The sequence below is a fragment of the Gobius niger genome (genome assembly GCF_951799975.1).
Source record: "Gobius niger genome assembly, chromosome: 19".
In the NCBI taxonomy this organism is placed as follows: Eukaryota; Metazoa; Chordata; class Actinopteri; order Gobiiformes; family Gobiidae; genus Gobius; species Gobius niger.
This window is the reverse complement of record NC_136870.1, coordinates 25386523-25392787: the sequence shown is the minus strand read 5'-3', so window position 1 is coordinate 25392787 and position 6265 is coordinate 25386523. Positions and strand designations below refer to the sequence as shown.

General features: G+C 41.2%; 1 protein-coding gene across 1 annotated transcript in view; it reads left to right on the top strand.

Moving 5' to 3' along the window:
• The first annotated feature begins 3523 nt into the window (after window positions 1-3523).
• The window catches only part of chst15 (carbohydrate sulfotransferase 15), a 101606-nt gene continuing 98864 nt past the window's right edge, over window positions 3524-6265 (top strand). Inside the window, exon 1 of the mRNA XM_079577207.1 lies at window positions 3524-3810. The gene's annotated coding sequence lies outside the window, so the exon portion shown is untranslated. The remainder of the gene's footprint in view (window positions 3811-6265) is intronic.

The following is a 6265-nucleotide window of genomic DNA, read 5'->3' as shown; positions in this document are numbered from 1 at the left end:
TCGCTGCCTCCTATTGGACATTATATTTGCCATTATATTTGCCTGAACTTTTAATTGTCATATTTATTGCTCTGTTTTATTGCCTTAATGTTTGGTGCAGCCCTGTGAGGCGACTTCTGTTGTGATATTGGGCTATACAAAACCATTAAACTTGAAACTTGAACTTATTTGTTGTAAAATATTGTAAAAATGTTTTGTTTTCGGACTTGCTATCACTTTGCTATCAAGACAGAAATTATGATCGAAACAACCCAATTCCCCCCTGATGGAAAATATTGGAAAAAAAGTTCCCTGTAGGCTCGTGACCCACCAGTTGAGAATCACTGTTTTACATTATGTATGACCAAGTGGGATGTTCTGCAAGGACATTTAAAACTAAATACACTATAAAAAGACACTATTTCTCCCATTTTTAGAGTACTTTAACAGGTAAATGATCCTTTATTTGCATAAGAATATTTCTCAAAATCATATTGGGGGCCAGAGGTTCTCTGCTGGAGGACCAGATTTGGCCCTCGGGCCTGACGTTGCCTAACCCTGACATAGGGGGAGGAAAATACATGATTTGAACTCTGTATAGTCCCTTTAAAATGTATTTTGTAACGTATTCCGTCACTTTGTCTAATCAGAGTACTGTATTCTGAATACTTTGAATACTTTTAGAACATACTTTCACATGGAGTGTCATTATATTTATGTATATTGTGTATAATTACAAAAATGAAGACGATTGTTGTAAACTCACTTCCCATAAATGATGAGCTCTTTAACTCTGTCGGCCAATGGAGCGGCAGATACAGCGTCATGTGACACGTGTTTGTATGAACTGTGGCACGAGGCGTTTTAAATCTGTATTTTATTTTAGGAGGAAAAACAGGTCAAAAGTTCTTTCTTAAAGCAGTACTAAGCCCCGGCTCACATCAGCTCCGGTCCATGTTCGGTCCTGATCCAGCCCGGGTTTGCCAGTACAACGACCCTCCCCAATGAAGTGATAGTAACGTGTTTACCTTAATAAATTCTTCCCGTCGTTCCTCTGGGGGTGATACAAGTGTTAATGGGATGATTGGAGGGTCTTTCATCGCCCCCTGGTGTCTCTGACCAGATAACCACAATTGCAACTTGACTCCCACCGGGTCAGAGGTGCAATACACACTAATAGAATCACGAAGTAGAAGCTAACATGCTAACGGGCAAAGCTAACTGCGGGCTAGCACCACTTAAACAGTATTTACAGCCAAGTTTGAGTGAAAACAATTATCTCCATTGTGTAATTGGATGAACAATATCCCTCTGTCCCCTTGTCTTTTCTGTCAGTGTAGTATTTACTCTCACGGACAATTAATGAGTAAAAAACGTAACATGCTATGACACCTGCAGTGGCGCGTATGGCCTCTAGGGGCATGGGTTACTTAGTACTGCTTTAATAATGTGGTGTAATGTGGAACTAAATGTAGCCTAATGATATTTGGAAAGTAACGGTATGCCTGTGTTTAGTTACTCCCCAACACCGGTAATGCCTCATTTGAAAGCTAAGTAAGGGATAATGTATAGAACGCTGGTCATTATCGGGAAAATAAGCACCGACAGGGCGAACCTTTTGTTTCGCCCTGAAGGTGCTTATTTTCCCGATAATGACCAGCGTTCTATACATTATCCCGCTTATTATACGGCCATTTGCCAACTGAACACACACAACATAAACTACGTACACTTTTATGAAGGTCGAAAGGTTTATTTAATGACTTCCGCGACAAATAGTTCCCAAAAGTTTGCGCGTTGCTAGGCAACGTTTTGCTAGGCTAGAAGCAGCAAGGCTAGTAGCTAGCCTAGCCACTTAGTTGAAGGCGCAGTTGGAGTGGAGAAATGGTGAAAGTCCGACTCCCGCTAACTTCACGAGCAATTCCCCCAACTTCTCTCTCAGTGACGGGACAGAGATAGTGTCGCTACTACGTACGTGCGGAGTGATATGAAAGCACGAACTCCGTTGCCATTGGCAGCGTCATTATTTTTCTCAGAGGTCCTTTATCAGAAAATAATGACCGGTAGAACGTTGGGAAATCCCATTCAAATCAACGGAGCTTCTACTTACGCTGTGAAGAGCCGTATAATAAGTTTTTTTTAAAGCTTATAGATTTGGGAAATGACAAAGTGGAGAAAACGTGCTCGTCTCAGAAACTAAAAACATCTTAAGCGCATTGTTTAAGCCCTTAACTCCCACCTGAACCGAACACATTTTCTCCAGTTTGGCTTTACCCCAATCCAAAAGCTTCTGGAAAAAAGGTGGGAAAATAGCAACAAAACTGAGACGAAAACAATGATGGAAATGTGACAAAAAAGTGAGAAAAAATTGACGAAAAAATGACCAAAAATTGACAAAAAATTGACGAAATAATGCAAAAAATTTGAGAAAAATTTGACGAAAAAATTACAAAAAATGGACGAAAAAATGCCAAAAATGTCACAAAAATGTCACAAAAATGTCACAAAAAATTGACAAAAATTTGATAAAAATTTGACAAAAAGTTACAAAAAAATGACAAAAAAATGACAAAAAATGACAAAAAAAAGTTTAAAAAAAGACAAAAATGTGACAAAAAATGACACAAATTTGATTTAAAATTTGACAGAAAAAATGACAAAAATTTGACAAAAAAATTGACGAAAAATGACAAAAATGTGACAAAAAGTAAAAAAAATAAAAAAATGAAAAAAAAAATAATATCCATCCATCCATCCATCCATTTTCTTCCGCTTTATCCGGGGCCGGGTCGTGGGGGCAGCAGTCTCAACAGAGATGCCCAAACTTCCCGATCCACACACACCTCCTCCAGCTGTTCTGGGGGGACCCCGAGGCGACACCAGGCCAGCTCGGAGACATAGTCCCACCACCGTGTCCTGGGCCTTCCACGAGGCCTTGTCCCACTAGGACATGCCTGGAACACCTCCCGCGGGAGGCGACCAGGAGGCATCCGAAACAGATGCCCGAGCCACCTCAGCTGGCTCCTTTCGACGTGAAGGAGCAGCGACTCTACTCTGAGCTCCTCCCGGGTAACTGAGCTCCTCACCCGATCTCGGAGGGTGCGCCCAGCCACCCTGCGAAGGAAACTCATTTCGGCCGCTTGTATTCGCGATCTTGTCCTTTCGGTCATTACCCAAATCTCATGACCATAGGTGAGGGTGGGAACGTACAAAAAAGTAAAACAAAATAATTGTTGAAAACCCCTCAAAAATTATGGAAAAAAATCTGATGACGTGAGGAAAAAGATCCATTTAGATGAGTTTTGTAGGTCTTAGCTTTCAAATGAGGCGTTACACTGGCCTACAGGATTTGGGTAAAGCTGAACTGGAGAAACACCGCCTCACTGAACCTCGACTCTTCCGATTCCAAGCGCCTGATTACGCGCGCGGATCTTTTACATGCAGCGCGTTTATAAATCGCTTCCTTTGTCGCCTCCGCCCCCTCTCTCTCTCTCTCTCTCTCTCCCCCCCCCCCCCCCTCTCTCTCTCTCTCCTCTCTCCGTCTCTCTCTCTCCCTCGCCTTCAGTCGCGCGGAGGCTGGGAACGTGCGCGCATCGGCTGCAGCCCCCGTACATTCCCACAACGCAGCTCGCCGCGAGAGGAGCACGATGAGGCGGCTGCTTCTCCTCCTCTGACCGGGAAACCTTTACGTCCTCCTGTTCTTCCGTCCCCCCCCCTCCTATAACCTTTCTTCACGCCGCGTGGGAGAGAGCGTGTGGCGGCAGCGATGGACGCGAGCGCAAAGTGCTTGTTGACGTGACTTGTGTGTGCGCGCATCGCTGGAATCTCACGGTGAGTCGCCTTTTCTTTCCCCCCTTTTTCTAACGCAATGTTTAGCCTTTGTTGTTTGTAATGAGGTTTTAAAAAGCGGTGCCAAACGCCGGGGCTATTTTTACGCGCAACGTGACTGGAAAAGTTTTTTTTTTTTTTTTTTTGAAGCGACACATCTCCAGATATAACGGGGTCCATTGAGCGCAGAGGCGGCCGGGGCTCCTCGCGCCTCGAATGAATGTAGCCCTTTTTTCCCTTGATCGAACTTAAACGCGCTGGAAGTTGAATTGAAAAGCGCTACAGTTCAGTTTCTTCTGGGGGAGGATGGGTTTTTTTTTTTTTTTTGGCTGACTCGCCGCTTTGGCACGTTCGCGCTCGTGCGTGGGACTTTGTTGCAGGCTGGTTGCGTTTGTGGCTCGGACCAAAACAAAAGAGGCTCCAATAGGAGGAAGGACACTGGCGCTAAAAAGGGAGTTTTTTATTATTACAATGGCAAAGAAGCGGCTTTTTTATTGGGCTCTTTGGTGAAGTTATGCTTTGGTTTCTGTAAATGTTCTTTGTGTCCCGTTTCTTTGGTTTAGTTTCTGTCTTTTGCCGCTGAGCTGCTTGTCATCAGTGTTGGAGAGAAAAGACTTTGACATTTACAGAAAATGGAAAACTTGTCTTTTTGTACAGACCGAGGAGGTTTGTAAACTGACTAAAGTATGAAGGTTTTATTGAGGGAAAAATCATTTTGAGGCAAGAAAGTAGTTGTTTTTGAATTGTAAAGTATAAGATCATAGGACGTGCAGCATTTTAACCTCTCTCTGAAAGCCTTTGCTCCAGTTCAGCATTACCCAAATCTAAAAGCTTCGCGACTAGAGAGTTTACACATTTAGCTTTTTTACATTGCAGTGCATAAAAAATGTATTGCACAAGTTTTGTTTTCATTGCCAATCAACAAACACATTTAGTAACGAATGGGATTTTAGATCAGCCTCTCTGTGTAAAACTATATCACACTGTAAAGACAGTCTTGCTTACTTGAGAAAAAACACACAAAGTAGAGTCACCCTCTATGTCCAAAACCATGAATGAAAACAAGTTGATTAATATATTTTTTTTCCTCAATTTTTAAAACGATGTATTAGGTGTCGGATCGGGACTCGGTATCGGGCAATTCCCGAAATCAAATGACTCGGACTCGGGGGCAAAAAAACCTGATCGGGACATCCCTAGTTTACAGCCTGTGCCAATGTCATTTGAAAGCTAAGCCCTACGAAAGTCACCTGCCTTGTTTTTGTTTCGAAGTTTTTAGGCGTCATTTTTTGTGACACGTGACAATAAAACTGAGAAAAAGAGCTTAGTCCTTAGCTTTCAAATGAGGCGCTACACTGGCTTATACGCTGTAAACTCCAGTCGAGGAGGAGGATTTTAGATTTGGGTAAAGCCGAACTGGAGAAAATGTGCACAGTTAAGGTGGGGGTTAAGAGGTTAGAGTGTCTCAGTCTCTCAGGCTAAATGTGATGCCATTTTTATTATTTTTTATTTTTTGGATCAATTTCTTTTTTTATGAGTGTGATGCCATCATTGCATTTACCATTTTATCAGTGTACAGACATAGCCCCCCCCCCCCCCCCCCCCCATTTTCTTTCCCCCATCCCCCTTGAGATGTGATGGGCATCATATCAGTGGAATCATCAAATGAAAACAGACACGCTGAAAAAATACATTAAAGAAAGATCAAAACAGAACAAATAGAAATAAATAAAATAAAAGATAGAATCGATAAGAAAGAAAGTTAATACACGTTCAGGGCTGGGTTTAATTGATTGTTTGGTCGTTTTGAATCGATTTTAACCGATATCAAAAAACCCTTAAGTCGATTCTTTTTCCCATGATAATGCCATGTGACTTGTTTTGTTTGTGATTTTTGTTTTGGTTGAATATAAAGTACAGGATAAATGTGACTGCATTGGGGTCAATTCTTAAGTAAGACAAAAATGCAACAAATAAATGACAAAAAAAAGTCAAAAAATGTCTTTAAAAGTGACAAAAATGCAGCAAGAAAGTGACAAAAAAGTGACAAAAAATGTCCAAAAAAATGCCCAAAAAGTGACAAAAATGCAGCAAGAAAGTGACAAGAAAGTGACAAAAAAGTGACAAAAATTGTAAAAAAAAAAAAAAATAAACGTCTTTAAAAGTGACAAAAATGCAACAAGAAAGTGACAAAAAAATGTAAAAAAATGTAAAAAAAAAGTGACAAAAATGCAGCAAATAAGTGGCAAAAAAGTGACAAAGAAGCAACAAAGAAAATATGAAAAAGCAAAAAAACACGACAATGAATACACAATAAAGACCCTTCCAAAAAGTTTTTAAAAAATGATGAAAAAGCAACAAAAAGTGACTATTGGTTTTGTAGGCCTTAGCTTTCAAATGAGGTGTCCCGCTGTTGCTCTCCAGTCGAGAAGCTTTTAGATTTGGGTGAAGCCTTGGT